The 15,948-nt window shown below is 43.4% G+C and overlaps 1 pseudogene; it reads right to left on the bottom strand.

The window, feature by feature from the left end:
- Nucleotides 1-2,828: 2,828 nt before the first annotated feature.
- On the bottom strand, nucleotides 2,829-3,634 carry LOC101273732 (brain protein I3-like; annotated as a pseudogene).
- Between the last annotated feature and the right edge of the window lie 12,314 nt (nucleotides 3,635-15,948).

Here is a 15,948-nt window from a genome sequence, read left to right as displayed (position 1 = left end):
ATTCCAGACAAGCCCCGCCCACTGCTCTTACTCCTGGAGTCCCAGCCGGGGACACTTTTTCTGAAAGGCTGCCTGGTCTTGCACATGGTTCTCATTCACTTAGCAGGGTCCCTGCATGACCCTGGGGTGAGATGCCCTCGGCACCTTATTCGTATCACACTAATGCAAAGTTGCTGGATGGGTAGATACCCACACGCACCTCATTTTTCGATTACATTGGGTCATTTAAACATTGCTTTCTTTGGTCCTCACTAGAACCATATGAGAATTTGGAATCTTTGATTCTTAATCCAGAGCTTTCCTTCCACACCGTGCTGTCCTGAGCACTCAAGCCCAGGCATTCATGCACAATAGATACATTCAGCTAAAGAAGTAAAAAAAACCAAACAACCAAAAAAGCTAACTTTTTAAAAAAAGGTTATCTGTGTCTTAAAATATCTTTCAAGGAGACAAAACACGGGATTTTCACTCAAGGTATTCAATAAACCAATAGCAGTAGCTTGGTAAATAATGGTAACTCGGCCAGTCTAAGTGTTTCCTCCCACCCTACTTCTCTGTGTCAGTAACTGGTGATACCTAGCCACGTGGACGTTGTTGTTGGGTGAGTGGAAGAACCTACCTACAAGGTGAATAACCTCTTTACAAGGCTGTCTCGGAAAAGCTTTTCTGAATTGTTGGGCAAGTTCTGTTAGTAGATATGCATCCAGCCTCACCAAACCTGCTTTGATTCAGGTACTGATGCCTTCTATCCATGGGCCCAACTCTACTCCATCCCGAAGCCAATGCAGACCAAGTCAGGCAGGAGAGAAGCTGTCTCATCTATAGATCTTTCTGTCCTACCCCTTTATCAGAAGTGAAGCTCTGGGCAACCATATACCCTCAAAGCTGCGGTCTCCCTTTCTCCTTTATCCTTGCCTACGATGACTATTTTCCTTGCTTTCCACATAGGTATTCTAGTTCTCCTTCTCGGGTGGCACTTGTTGTGAAGCCCTGTCCCTTAGTAGGACCCCAGTCACAGTCTCTCTTGCTAGAAACTTTTGGGGAGCTGGAGCCTCCTCTCACCATCCCCAGCTGCTTGCTGGGGTCCTGATCCAACCATTCAGTTCACCTGGAGTCACTGCTGCCTTCCTGATGTCAGCCATCTTTCCCCACTGTCTCCACAGCCTGCCCCAGTCTATGTCTGGAATGATGTCTGATTCAGCCTTCATTTTCCATGTAGCCCTGGTCCCTAATTTAGACTGTGGGCTCTTCTTGTAGGCCAGGGTACTGCTGAGTTGGTTTCTGTTGTCTGTCTTACCCATGTCCCTTTAAATCAAACTGATGACGAGTCGCAACCTGCAGTTTCTTGAGAGTATGAACCAAATGGTAGGGCACATTTGAAGGGAGTTGCTCAAATTCCACTTCCATCCCCACCCCACATTCTTGGCTTTTTATTCCGACATTAATTCCCACCTTGGGCACTGCCCAGATCTGGCAGTCTTCCTAACTTTTTCCATCCTACTTGGACCAGCTCTCCTCCCCAGTTTCTAGCCAGCTCACGCTTCTGCCTGGTATTTCCATGGTCTACGAGGAGAGGTCCATGTTCTACCTCCTAGTCCCTCAGAAATCCTCATTCTTTCTCCTGGCCAGCCCTTTCCCGTCTCAGTCCTGTCTTCCCTCTCTCCACTCGGACTACGGTTGAGACTTAACTTTATGCATTAAAGAGCTAGGAGGGGGAAGAGGACACCTTTAGTCTTGGCCTCATCTTTTCCCAGTTTTCTCCCCCTTCCTCACAGCCGAGGCCATTGTTGACTATTTTAAAAACTGTAGTAAGCACGCAACCATTTATTCTGTTGTGTGTGTACTTTTAAAAATCAGTTTTAAAGTCAATTATTTACTTGTCATGCTTTAAATTTTGGGTTTTGGATGAGAAAAACGTAATCACCGTATGTGTATGTGGCAGAGACAGTGCTCACTTAGTATACCCCATAGACTCCCCCAATTTCCCAGCCTCCCTTGCAGGTAGGTAAGGGCTATGCGCAAGCTCTGACAGGTCAACTAGAAATGGAAATGTCTTCTCTACCTCTCCTTTCCCCTGCATTGACCTTGAGACCTGCAAGCTGAGATGGATCCCTGAGCCACACCTGATGGACAGATGTCCCCACTGACCCACACATGCATAAGATATCCACCTCTGGTGCGTTAAGGCACTGAGATTTTAGGGTTTTGTTTGTCATCACAGCATAACCTGACATCGCTCTGACTCAGGCAAGTGTGGAGGTTTATTCCTGCCACCACCTAAGAATTGCCTTTATTTTTCGGCCGAGCAGCATGTGGGATCATAGTTCCCCAACCAGGGATCGAACCCGTGTCCCCTGCATTGGAAGCGTCGAGTCTTGACCACTGGACCACCAGGGAAGTCCCAAGAATTGCTTTTTAAACAACTTAAAGTGTATATAAATCATATGTGTTGATCATGGAAAATTAGAAAATACAAATAAACAGAATAAAAGAAAATAAAAATCATCTATAATCCTACTAGCCAGAGATAAAAACTGGTAACATTTTGGTGTCCGTAGCTCCTGTTTGTTCTAAGTCTATATAAATATGTATTTATTTATTATACTGGAATCTTTTTTTGTTTTTTGACAATGGGATGGATCTCATTTATTTAAAACACTATTTCTCACCTTTCTCAAATGGAAGACTGTGAAAAATAAAAGCAGTGCTTTACTGAGCTGTCGTTGACCTGGGAGCAGTGCCGTGCGCGTCCACACTCCCGACCGCTGTGCCCTCAGCTCCTCCTGGCAGTGCCCAGTCCCACCTCACTTTACAGAACAGTCCTGAAGCTGAATCCCATAAAGCTATTGTACACGACATTTACATTAGAAAAAGAGAGCTGGGTGTGGGGAAACCAGGTGTGCTGTTCCCTTTAAGTAAAGTTTGCTCCACAGTTGGGCCATCTTCGCTTCCTCAAGGCAAAACAGCAGATGAACCCAAAGGGGCACAAGACGATGGCCAGGAAGATGCCCAGGAAGGTGAAGGAGTCCTCCAGAGCCCCGACCCCGCAGACAGGGCAGCCTCCAACGACAACGATGGAACTGGCACGGTGCCGGCTGACATTTCGACTGTGGATGTTGCAGACCCTGGGGTGGTGATGGGGTAACCCTGTGACGAGGCAGGGGGAGGGCGGCCGCGGGGAGGGCGCCGTAGCGGTGCGGGCCGCACGCTTAGTCGCCCTGGCCGGCCTCCAGGTGGTAGGCGGGCGGCCGCTCGGGCAGCAGGGGCTTGTGGTCCAGGGCGGGCGGCTCCCGCTCGCGCTCGGGCTCGGCTCCGGCTCGGACTCGGCTCCGGCTCGGACTCGCGGGGACGCCAAGACGCCCGGCGGCGGGTCTGGGCCCCCTGGAGGCGGGCGCCGCGGGCTTCCCCCGCCGCGCCTCCCCACGCCTGGAATCTACTTTTTCACTTGACAAAATATCCTGCAGATTTCCCCAAAGCAATACATGTGATTCTAGAACACACTCTTTAATCATTGGGGAGCTTTGCATTATGGCTGTATCATAATTTACATACTGCTGGAGTCTTATCTTCCTCTGCCTAAACTGCTTTCAGTAACATTGCTGCTCCTTTTCCACGTATTTTATCCCTTACTTCCCTTCCCACTCCCAGAATGACTCTTAATCATCTACATTTATAGAATGCAAATGAGACCTTCCAAAAACTAAAGTGGCCGTGAAATTCACAAGGTGATATTTTCCGATGGGGAAGGAAGAAGCAAAGTTTTTGCAACGTATTTATCCTTTTGATTATTATTTTTGTCATTATTATTCTTATTTGCTTGGGAAACCTTAGTTTTTATTCTCTGAGTAGTAACAAATGACTTGGAGGGGACAAAGGAGATGTCAGGATGGGTAGCAAGACGAAGCCATTTAAGTTAGGGTTAGGTGTGGCTGCAAGAAAAAAAGCCACAACAAACTCAAAACTAACAGTAGCTTAAATGAGCAGAAGTTTATGTCACTCTTACATAAAAGTCTGGGGACTTCCCTGGCAGTGGGAAGACTTCACGCTTCCACTGCGGGGGAGCATGGGTTTGATCCCTGGTCAGGGAACTAAGATCCCGCGTGCCGCGTGGTGTAGCCAAAAGGAAAAAATTTAAAATAAAAAAGGAAAAGTCGGGAGGTAGGCACTCCGATACAGTACTCCATGGAGTATCAAAACCCAGACTTCTTCTACTTGCTCTCCTAAACGTTTTCTTCTACTCCCGAATTCACCTCACAAGGTTCACTTGGTTGCTTTAACTCTAGCCATTACATCGACATTCCATCCAGAGGGGAGGATATGAAAAAATGGAGAAGAAAATGTCATTCTTTTAAAATGCACTGTTTTTGGAAATTGAACATGTCATGTCTGCTTAGTCACTTGGCCACCTATGGATGTGTGAGAAGCTGGGAAATATAGTCTTTATCCTCAGTGTTCATGGGCCCAGATAAAAATCAAGAATGCTATTGCTGGGACTTCCCTGGCGGTCCATTGCTTAGGATTCTGTGCTCTCACTGCCGAGGGCCCGGGTTCAATCCCTGGTCGGGGAGCTAAGATCCCACAAGCCTCACAGCGTGTCCAAAAAAAAAAAAAAAAGGATGTTACTGCTATAGAAGAAGGAGAGAATGGATATTGGGGCAGAATCAGATATCTCTGCCATGAGAACCACCAGAGGATTAATAAATGTCAAAATTTTTCTAAAGTAAATTATTTAATTATACGTAGTTTAATTGAAAGTAACTATAAAACTAGTCCTTCATGGAGGAGGATCAAACTCAAGGAAAATATCAATTACATTAACAGTCAAATGTAATCAAACTCTCGCCATGAACAGATGGGCTAAGTAAATACACACTCAGTACTTTAATCCCTGCTGGATTTCTGAAATCAGCCAGCTCCCTCTGAAGGAACATGTGTTAAAGGAAAGAAAAACGGATATCCCTTGAGCATCTTCATCAGCACCTGGTTTCATCAGAATGGGGCTCTATAATCCATCAGGAGCTGAGAGCTGCAGATTCCATGGCACACCCAGATCCAATTCCCAAATCCCTTGGGTAAAGGAAGTGAGAAGAGTAGGCTATATGGAGAGAGGAAGAAAGCTAGTCGCCTTGACAACCCAGTGACTTTGCTCCTGCTGCTTCAACTGTCTAGAATCTCTTGTCCCTTCTCTACAGGAAGAAATGCTGCTTTTCTTTCTCAGCGTTTAAGGTATCATTCAAATATTTATTTGCTTCCCATGATACTTGTTCCCTGACTCTTTAATTTTGGGACCCATTCAATCATCCATTCGGCAAATACTGAGAAGTCTATCACATGCCAGGAGCGGTACTTGGCACCGGGTGGGGGGACTCACTAGTCAGTTAGACGAGCCTGTGCCTTCAAGCCACATATAACACCAATTAGGATGGCTAGCTTAGCGCTCCCCCAGTGTGCTAAGCTAACTGTCTAAACAAAGGATGGAGAGCTTCTGCAGAGCAGAAACCTGGTGTTTTAATTGACAAATACTTACAGAGAACTATGTGCCAGCCACTGTTCTGTTCTGTGTGCATTAAGTATATTGATTCTTTCAAGTCATATAGCAATCCCATGAGTTATAGTCTCATTATTACCTTATTTCGCAGATAATGAAACTGAAGCATAGAGAGGTTAAGTGTGCCCAAGGTCACACAGCTAGTAAGCAGTGAAGCTAAGATAAACGCACATTCAGTGCTTTACTGTGAGTCTGGCTCTAGTGTACATGCTTCACTAATATGCCATGTTTTATAATGATTCATGCTACCTGAATTCCTAGTATTTACTAGGACGCCTGGAACATAGTAGGTATTCAGTAAACATATGTTGAATAGAAATGAGCCAGCTAGGGCTTCCCTGGTGGCGCAGTGGTTGGGAGTCCGCCTGCCGATGCAGGGGACGCAGGTTCGTGCCCCCGTCCGGGAAGATCCCACATGCCACGGAGCGGCTGGGCCCGTGAGCCATGGCTGCTGAGCCTGCGCGTCCAGAGCCTGTGCTCCGCAACGGGAGAGGCCACAACAGTGAGAGGCCCGCGTACCGCAAAAAAAAAAAAAAGAATGAGCCAGCTGCTTGACATTGGGCAAGTTATCCTCTCTGAAACACAACTTCTACAAAGAAGAAATTGGACTGGGAGATCTCTAAGGTTCCTTGAAACTCTCAGTTTGTTCCCTGTTCACATACTAGATAACTTAGGTGTGGCAGAGCTCTTGAGGGATCATCAGATCATCAGAGTCCTAGGGTTCAGTCTGATTTCATCTACAGCAGGCAGGTGGGAATTCCTTTAGTTGACTGCGTTTTTCAGGATGTCCCACCTTTTTGAGTCTGAGGAGTAGACGATTTATAGGTTCTGTGAATGGCATACTGTAGCAGGATAAATAGGATATCTAAAAAGTTCCTTCATTGGGTGCAAAGGTAAACACTTTCCTCTTGCATGGACAGTAGTTTTGTAACAGAGAATGTTTTGGTCACACTTCACTTCAATTTCAAGCGGTCTTGGATTATATTCTGAACTCTATGGATTCGTAATAGAGGGAACACTGTCATGCTTCTCAGACCTCTAATCTTTGTAAATGTGGCTACAAACAATGCATTATCCCCAATAATAGACTGCTCTGACTTACTTTTTCAGATTACACATTGTGCCCCAAAGACCTAAGGGTACACTGCCAGACCTTTGACCAAAGACCAGCAAAATCCCCATCCTCTGACCAAATGCCAGCTTCAGTCACTGTACTTTGGCTGGTCTTCTCCCCCCTGCAGCATCAGCTGGCCTGCACATTTCCCTTCCCCACTCAGCTCCTGCTGCCTGGTAATCACTGAATTGGCAGGACTGCCGACTCTGGTGAGTAACAGTCAGACAGGGGCAGTGCACTGGGCTAAGACTGACTGTATGGGAGAACATTGGTGGTCATGAGCTTCCCTAAGCCTCCATCAACAGTCATATTATTTTCTCTGTGGAGCAGGACCGTGTGCCCTTGCACTTGAGGACCTAATGTACCCCGACTGGTTTCGACTATTTGCTTGACTCTGAAAGTCTCTGACGTAACACTTTATTGTTTTGCTGAGGCAGGAATTGAACGGACACCCTGTGAGATTGGTATGAAGTTCAGAGTGAGTCTCTTTGCCAGTTAGTGTTAGTCAAACACCTAACAGCTGGGCATGGCTCCTTTTAGGCATCTAAGATTTGATCTCCATTAATTTTCCTGACAACCCAGTGAGATTCTTCTTACTATTATCCCAGTTTTACGCATGAGAGAATTATATGTTCTAGTGCTAATCATACATTTAAAAATTCTTGGAGGTCTAAGAGTATCTCCTTCCCCCAGAGGGAGGAGAGGTAAGGGCAAACTGTGGGTTAAGGGGCGAGTTCCTAGCACACACCATTGTATGGAGGCTCTGCTCTTCATTGATGGATGAATTTCTTCCCTTCATCCCCAGTCTCTATTTTTATTCCTTTCCTCCATGAGTTCTTGTAAATAATGTAGTGTTTTGTATGTATGTGTTTTTAATTGACTTATGTGTCTAATTGTGCTACTCCGCGTTTCCAATGTAGGGGGCACGGGTTCAATTCCTGGTCAGGGAACTAAGATGCCACGTGCTACACCACAGCCAAATGAAAAAATATTTTTTTTTAAATTCAAAACTATGTTTTTAATATCCAACCATGTCACTAACTGTATATCTAGTTCAGTGCTTCAATCTGCAACATGTTATTCCATAGGACACATTCTTAGCATTTTATGTATCCAGCCCCCTAGTTATGGACACTAGGGGAATTTTATATATATAAATCATATATATATCTCATATCTATATATGTAGAAGTGATGTGTCACAGCACATATGTAAACCGCACTTTGCTAAGTACCGCCAGATGGCTTTCCAAGTGACTGTACCTGTTTATACTCCTACCACCAATACCTACCGTGATATTATCCATCAAAGTTTTATTTGAATTGGTTTCTGATTTTCTTAAGTTTTTGTATAGCTGGACAATTACCTGGAAGTGTTAGCAAAAGAAAGGTGAGGGGAGTTGGGTGAGTTAGGGCCCCCCCAGTCCCCTCCCCACACTGATTTACCTCTCCCATCGTCCTGTCCTCCCCCATGTCCCAGAACCTGCTGGAAGAAATTTTCTCTCTGAACCTTCTCTCTGAACAGCTTTTTCCCTTTTTCTCAGAGTTTTCACCACACATCAACAGAGTGTCCTCCTCGTTCCCTGCTCTCAGAATCCAAATTCTTCCTACTTTTGTGAGGTCCAATTTAAGACCTAGTTCTCCATGAAGCCCTGTCTAATGATTCTAGCCTACATGTGTCTCTTCTCATTTTGACTGTATCTCTCTCATTTGGGGGATTTGTTTATATTCAATGTAACTCTCTTTTATGTTCTATGTTGTTTCCAAAAGAGAGACCGGGCAAATTAAACGTGTCCTATTTGGTCAGCCCCATCGTTAGTTTCTTCACTTCATTTGACTTATACTCTCCCAGCACCTGTGGGAAAATCCGATATTCCCAGCCCATCTCATCCACCCCCCCAAGTCAATCCTCCCTAGGATTATGGAAAGATTTCACTAGCCGAAGAGACACAGAACAAGCCTTATATCTGCAAAGTATACATCCCGGGGGCCTTGCAAAATTCCTCTCACTGGTTACCTATATCCGTATCGACTCAGAGTTTGTGCAGTTAAAATGTGTGAGGTAAATCCCAGGTGTGTCTGTGGAACTTGCTGCTGAGCTTCGGCCTGGTCCCCATGGTGCTGTCCTCACTGATCCTTCAACAATCACCTGCTCATTTCCTGAGCAAACACGGTTCCTAGCAGAAAATGATCTCTTTCTATCTCTTTCCCATAATCCACCCACCGAAATTAAATGAATTGGGAAAAATACCCTTTCCCACCACTGATTCACTATACTGTTTTCCACTCTTAGTTTTCACAAAAAAAACCCTCCAGTTTTTGTCACCAAAATTTCTAGTTACTAAGCCAAAATCGACTTTCTTCTTTCTTACAATCAGAATTTTGACGTTATTCAGGACGGCATGAATCTCCTGTAAAAGTACATTTCTCAATCTGTTCGGCAGCTGAAGCTTTATGTGACGGTTATTGTCTTTAAAATGAAAGCCAAAGTTACTGCGTAAGACTTTCCGTGATGTTCCTTAAAGAGAAATAACTCAGGGGCACTCACCATTGCCCCTCGTCCTTTCTTATTCCTCTCAGACTGTGGTCATGATGCCTGGGGAAGAGGGTAGAGTAGGTGCCACTTGGGTGTCATGAAGATGGAGACAACATACGCTAAGGATGGCTTAAAGGAAAGATAAAAGGAAGCTGGGTCTCTGATGACGTCATGGAGCTACCATAGCCACCCTGGACTCTGTTCCTCTAGGTGTTTTGTAACGTAAGAAAAAAATAAAACTTCTAATTTGTTCAACCACTGTTTCTTTCGGTGTTATCTATTACACGCTGTCAAATGCAAATCCTGATTGCCATTTGTCTTTGACAAACCGCTTCTCTGGAAGAATCTTGCCCTGGTTCAAAGGCAGCTTGGTAGGAAAAAAATCTGGTGTTTTTGGAGAGCCCAAAGTTTCTCCAGGTCAGACCCCTCGTGTCCACATATCATGCTGTGTACTCTGCCTCTTTCTTCCATCTCATGAACCTTCTGTAGGTGATATGGGATATCACCCAGTGGTTTAGACGTTTTCGGCATTCTCTTCCTTGCTGGTGGAGAATTCCTGCAAGGATAAAGCACTTTAGTTTCTTGCAGTGGCGGGGGGTGAGCATATGGCCTGCTTCTGTCCAAGGAGATCCAGAAGGGAAGGCAACTGGGAAGCTTCTCTCACAGAAAGGGACCCATGAAAACAAATATCCCTTCCCCTTCACTGGATATGTTGCTTAGAAATGCTGAGTCATCTTGTGATCAGTGACTCCGTGAAGGGAGTGAAGACCTGGGTGGGAAACACTCAGGCCCTTGACCTATCTCCAGGTCACACCACCCATCCTGGACACGAACTCCCTTTGAACATCTGGTTAATTGTTTTTTCCACTTTTGGGTATATTCTGTTACTGGCACTTGAAAGAACTCTAAATGATAAAGGGTTGTCAGAATAGGGCTGGCTGCCATCTTCACAATTTCTAGATCTGTTTCTTTGAATTAAGCTCCTCTGTTCCCTTGCCATGTAGATCCCTGAACCGCCTGGGTTGCTGGTCATCAGACAAACCCAGACAGGCCTGAATCTGCAAGGAGTGTAGTTCAGGCTTCATGCTGGGACTCTGCGTTACAAGCGCAATGTAATTCCTGTTCTAATTCTTGACTTTTTTAGTATTGTAAATTTTAATACAATCACCACTGTGTGCTATGTTATTTTTTAAAATAGTAAAACATTTGGATGCTTGATAAAAAGTCTTTACAAGGGAAACAGGATTGTGATAAAATATCAGAATTATATTAAAAAAAATCCACAAACAGGAATTAAAATATGTGGAGTCAAACTTTCATTACCTAATTGAAATGTTTGAAAATATTTTGCAGGTTTTTAGGAACAATTAATAGCCTTCAAACAAGATACCAAAGATAAATATTTTATTTGCTACAAATAAGTGTTGTCTTATTTCCGTGGGTACATCCTGATATATCTCCAGATGAGATATTTGCTGCTAGTTAACCCGGTGGTATTAATTTATGCTTTAAATCGAGTAGGGACTTGCAAGGTAGATAGGCTGAATATGTAACATTTCCGTTCGAATCGTCAAGATACATATAAATCTTACATCGTTCTTCAGTCTCTTTTCCCACAGTGGCAGGAGTGCTGTCTAGATGGTCAGTTCTAAACCGAGTCAGTCCAGCTCTGTCTACCTGCCCAGAACACTTGAGTGAAACGTGAAAATTTCAGTCAGTCATCTGATTAGTTTCAGACTCACAGGCAAAGCGTTGGAATGATTAAACGTCTCACTTTCCACAGAGATTTGGGCAAGTTAGTGATACAGTCTTTGTTTTTTTCCTGAAGAAGATACCACATGACCAAGAGGAAAGCTCTGACCTGTTATAATTAAGGAAAATAATCCTGTATCTCTGTGTATGACAACCACACATTGTTACCAAGAATGTTCAGCTTCCTGAATGTCGAAGTGGTATTCTGAGAGGAAAGACTGCTAGATAGAGATTTGGGAATTATCTTTTAGACGAGATTAACTAAATTAGTAAGGAAATAGGGGGTTAGCCTAGGATTCTGGGTCAGTCAGAAACCAACCCTGGTCTAAATAAAAATTAGATAAGTTCTTTGTGTAGCTATTACTAGAGGGCTTTGAGCCCTATTCAGACAACCCTTTGATTTTTATTCTACTGGCAAGAACCCCAGGGAGGGAGTGGGCGACTGGTGTCTCTAACCTAAACCCCAATAACCCTAAACTGCCAATATTAAGCTAGTTCAAGAGGTCCAGGAGAAAGGAGAGCTTTTGAGACTTGAGTGTGGTGTGCCTCCCTTGGGAATACTCAGACCATGGGAGAGCATGTGACTGAAGCACTGTAGCCATGGAACCAGAGCAGAAAGTACTCTGAAGAGTCCAATCATCTTCATTGTCACAAATGAGAAAACACATCCAGGCAGATTCTGGATGAAATCTCAGATCTCTTGCTTCATTTACTTCCACGTTCTTCCAGTACATCATTGGACCAAAAGACTATTAAGAGAGTAATGAAGGAAAAAAAAAAAAGGAGATGCTCCAGCTTTGGATATCAATGATGTATATGAATTCACTCCGAAGAACACTGGGCAATAGAAAGGAATTTGCTATGGGTCTCAAAATCTACGAAAGGACTTCACCAAAAACGCCAAAATAGTGCCCCAAATAACAGTCTCACTTGGGTGTGAAAGACTACTACAAACGTCGTGATAACTGTAATAAAGCTGTTCACACCTCTCCACCTTCAGGGTCTGGCCAATAGTGTATAAAAACAAAGGACTGGGCTACACGGGAGTTGAAGCGTAACATTATTAGGACTTTGGTGATGGCTAGATTGGAAACGGTGGGGCTGGGTGTAGAGGGAGCGGCAGGGGGGAGTCAGCTTGCTTGATGGAAGCAGGTCTGAGAGAGACAGAGAGATAAAGACAGAGAGACAGAGACACAGGTGGGAGCAAGCAAGTATTTATTGCCCAAATTTCAAAGCAGGGACGGTTGGTGAAAATGGATGTCATACTCTCTCTAATCCCACCAAGGTAAGGCACTCTCCTCCTATTTATTATAGGTATTATTACCTATTATTATTTTTTTAGAAATCATTTTATTATTTTAGTAGGTACGGAAAATTGCCCTTCCCTTGTTTTTGTTTTGTTTATTTTATTTTTCAAAATTTACCTAGTTACTTTTAAGATTATTCTTTCCATGACCTTTAGAATTTTCAGAAAAATCATCCAAATACTGGAAATAAGACAAAGGTGAGCAGCACATCTTTTGAACAGCATATCACTTTAGAGCTGTAGAGAAATGTACTTAGTTCATTGTTTACTGTTGATTAAGGCCCCAGACTTAGTGAAATTACTTGCTAAATTCTAGATTTTTGTCTGGTGGAGATGCAAATAATTTCTGTCTTGTGAAACAGATCATCTCTAAGATTTACAGCCTGTTGGGAATTAATCAGTTTAAAAAAAAAAAAAATCAGACTTGGCAACCTTGGGACTTCCCTGGTGGCACAGTGGATAAGACTCCGCACTCCCAATGCAGGGGGCCCGAACCAGCGTTCAATCCCTGGTCAGGGAACTAGATCCCACATGCATGCCACAACTAAGGAGCCTGCCTGCCGCAACTAAGACCTGGTGCAACCAAATAAATAAACATATTTTTAAAAATCTCATTAAAAAACCCCAAAAAACTTGGCAACCTTATCCTAACATTTCTTTGTTAAATTGATTATATATACTGAAGTTTTCAGATACTCTCTGAATCAATCATAACATCTTACCAGTTACCTCGTTAATGATCTTTGACGTGTTCATTTTGTATTTGCTGGATGATTATGCTGTTACCTTTTGGAAAATTATCCTTTAACAGAATATTTTTTTCCTAGTATCGCTCCAAAAATATCTTGTTGAGCTTTTGAATGGAATTCATTTCATTTATAGATTCTTTTGGGGAGAATTGACATCCTTACGGTACTGAGATTTACTATCCAAGAACTAGCCTTTTTTTTACTTTGCTTAGTTTTCTTCATTTAGGTACTACAGATTTTGTGTTCAGTTTATTCTTGGGTAATTTATGTTTTTGTTGTTAATGGGAGTTGTTTCCATTTTTATTTTCTAACTGGTTAATTTTTGGAATAAAAGAAAGTCTATGTGCAGGGTATGTTCTATAATTATGCCTTACTTTACTGAAAGTGAGCTATACTTTACAATAAAAAGGTTTTGTTTTTGTTTTTGTGTGGTACGCGGGCCTCTCACTGCTGTGGCCTCTCCCGTTGCAGAGCACAGGCTCCGGACGCGCAGGCTCAGCGGCCGTGGCTCACGGGCCCAGCCGCTCTGCCGCATGTGGGATCCTCCGGGACCGGGGCACGAACCCATGTCCCCCGCATCTGCAAGCGGACTCTCAACCACTGCGCCACCAGGGAAGCCCCAATTAAAAGGTTTTTTAAGCCACCTGATCATGTAAATAGTCTAAATATGACAATTAAAAGACAAAAACTTTCTCATCACACACCAAAAAAAAAAAAAATTGCAACTGTGTATGGTGATGGGTGTTAACTAGACTTATTGTGGTCAACATTTCACAATATATATAAATATCAGATCATTATTTTGTACATCTGAAACTAATATGTTTTATGTCAATTATATCTCAATAAAATAAAATAATATCCATAATAAAAATGTGTATTTATTGGATAAACTCCCATCTTACTGAATTCTTATATTATTTCTAAAAGTTTTTTTTAGTTTTTTTAGATATACTATATTATAATCAAATCATGATAATTTTGCTGCTCCCTTGCCAATATTTGTAATTCTTATTTTCATAAAGCACATTTAGAACACTGTTGAATAATAAATGGAATAGTGGGCACCCTTGTTTTGTATAACATTATCATACTTAGTTTGAGGTGCCGTTTTTGAAGGCACTAGAGAGAGAGCGTGTTTTTAGGAAAGGTCTCCTTAAATAGCTCAATCTCTATTTTCACTTAGTTCTCTTCTCCTATTAATCATACCTCAAACATTGACTCCTCTGTGTGTTGAAGACAGGTCGGGAGCTCTGCTGATACTCACATGCTAACATACCAGCTTTATTATTGTTATATTAATCAACTCCATATAAGCAACTGTAACGCTCTCTAAATTTACCTGGCATCTCAAAAAAAAAAAAAATTGCTGCTTTTGGAGGTAAAAGAAGGTTTTTTTTCCTTTTTTTTTAAGGTTGGACGTGCACTTAGAGAAAGTGGTAGGGACAGGATGTACCATTCCTGCTGCTCTTTCTACCAGGGTACCCCATCCAGGTGAAGGGAAGGGGCCAAACAAACAGCTTTCCCATGTCTGCCAAATGGTCCTTGTCACCGCTGTGGCCTTGCCAAGGGCAGGGCCCCTGCTATAGACTCTGTGGAGCTGAAAGCTGAATGCAGAATACTTTCCCGTGCTTTTGGCCTGTGGAGCAGGCTTGTCTGGCCCAGATCACACTTGAATAGATGAAAAGAATCTGTTTTTGCCTTGGCCCTTGGCCTGCAGTGGAGGCCACAAAGGCTAGTTCAGACACACAGGAGTGGAAGGGCAGCTAAGAAAGGAGAGAGAATACTTAGGAGATTTGGAGACGAAATAAACAAACCCTCAAGAACATTTCCAGCTGATGTAGATTACGAGTCATTCAAATGGCCCCTTTCCTCTTATTTGGAGAAGAGATGAAAATTGCAAAGAAACTAGTTATAGCCTCCTGTGGTTTCACTGGAATCCAGTCTCCCAACCTCTTTAAGGGAACCTAGGTAAAAATAAAGTTACAGGCCTAAAGGTGGGACCCTGGGAGATGAGAAACATCATGAACAAGATGGATTTCTCGCCCCTCCCCGCCCCAGCTTGATTCAGGAGTACAAGAGTTTAACCAAAGTAAGAGAAATGCCGGTTTCGTGCATGATAATGATGTTGGGAAAACTAGCAGTGGTTTTTATCAACGTGCTTTGTTTGGTGGGTAATTGTGAGAAGCAGTCCTTTTGTTTAAAAGCTGTCTTTGGAGTAGCTGAGAGCTTTCTACTCTGGTTAGAACCAATGAAATGGGATTTTTCACATCTGAGCAGTGACTGTGCCTAATGTTGCCGCCTGCAGGGCTTTGAACACAGTCCCAGGGATGCACAGGGGGATCTGTCTGCAGCCCAAACCCAGGATGCAGCAAGGAAGTAGGGTCTGTGGGACATGAGGAAGCTCCATCCTTCTACTTACCAGGTTGGTTACTCTTGGTTATTTCCACATGATGGGAAACACGTGTTTTGGGAAAAAATAAGCAGACGATCAGGACTGGCAGAGACTATCAGGTGAAACCTCTTTACATTTTTTCCACCAATGTAGTTCCGCCCTTGTTGTCCGCATGCTTGTTGCCGGTCTTTGCTGCTGCGTGGGGTAGTATTTTGGTATGTCAGGCGTGGGGACTGGAGTCCCCATGTCAACACCCCCCGGGATGCACGGTAAAATGCAGACTCCCAGGCCCCACCCCGGAACTGTTGAGTCAGAATATCTGGGAGGGAGGAGGAATGTGCATTTTTAGTTATCTCAGGTTTGAGAAGAACTGGGGCTCTGATGACACGGGGATACGCCTTTAAACCATAGTGTTGCCGGGTATTATGTGGTCTTAGGCAAATTATTTAACCTCTGTCTCAGTTCTCTGGGCTGCAAAGCAGGGATCATGATACCTACTTGATATTGTCGTTGCAAATATTAATCACATTTTTAATGAATGTACACAG

The sequence above is a fragment of the Orcinus orca genome, chromosome 8 (genome assembly GCF_937001465.1).
Source record: "Orcinus orca chromosome 8, mOrcOrc1.1, whole genome shotgun sequence".
Lineage (NCBI taxonomy): Eukaryota > Metazoa > Chordata > Mammalia > Artiodactyla > Delphinidae > Orcinus > Orcinus orca.
Note: the sequence above shows the minus strand (reverse complement) of the source record. Positions and strands in the feature narration are given on the sequence as shown.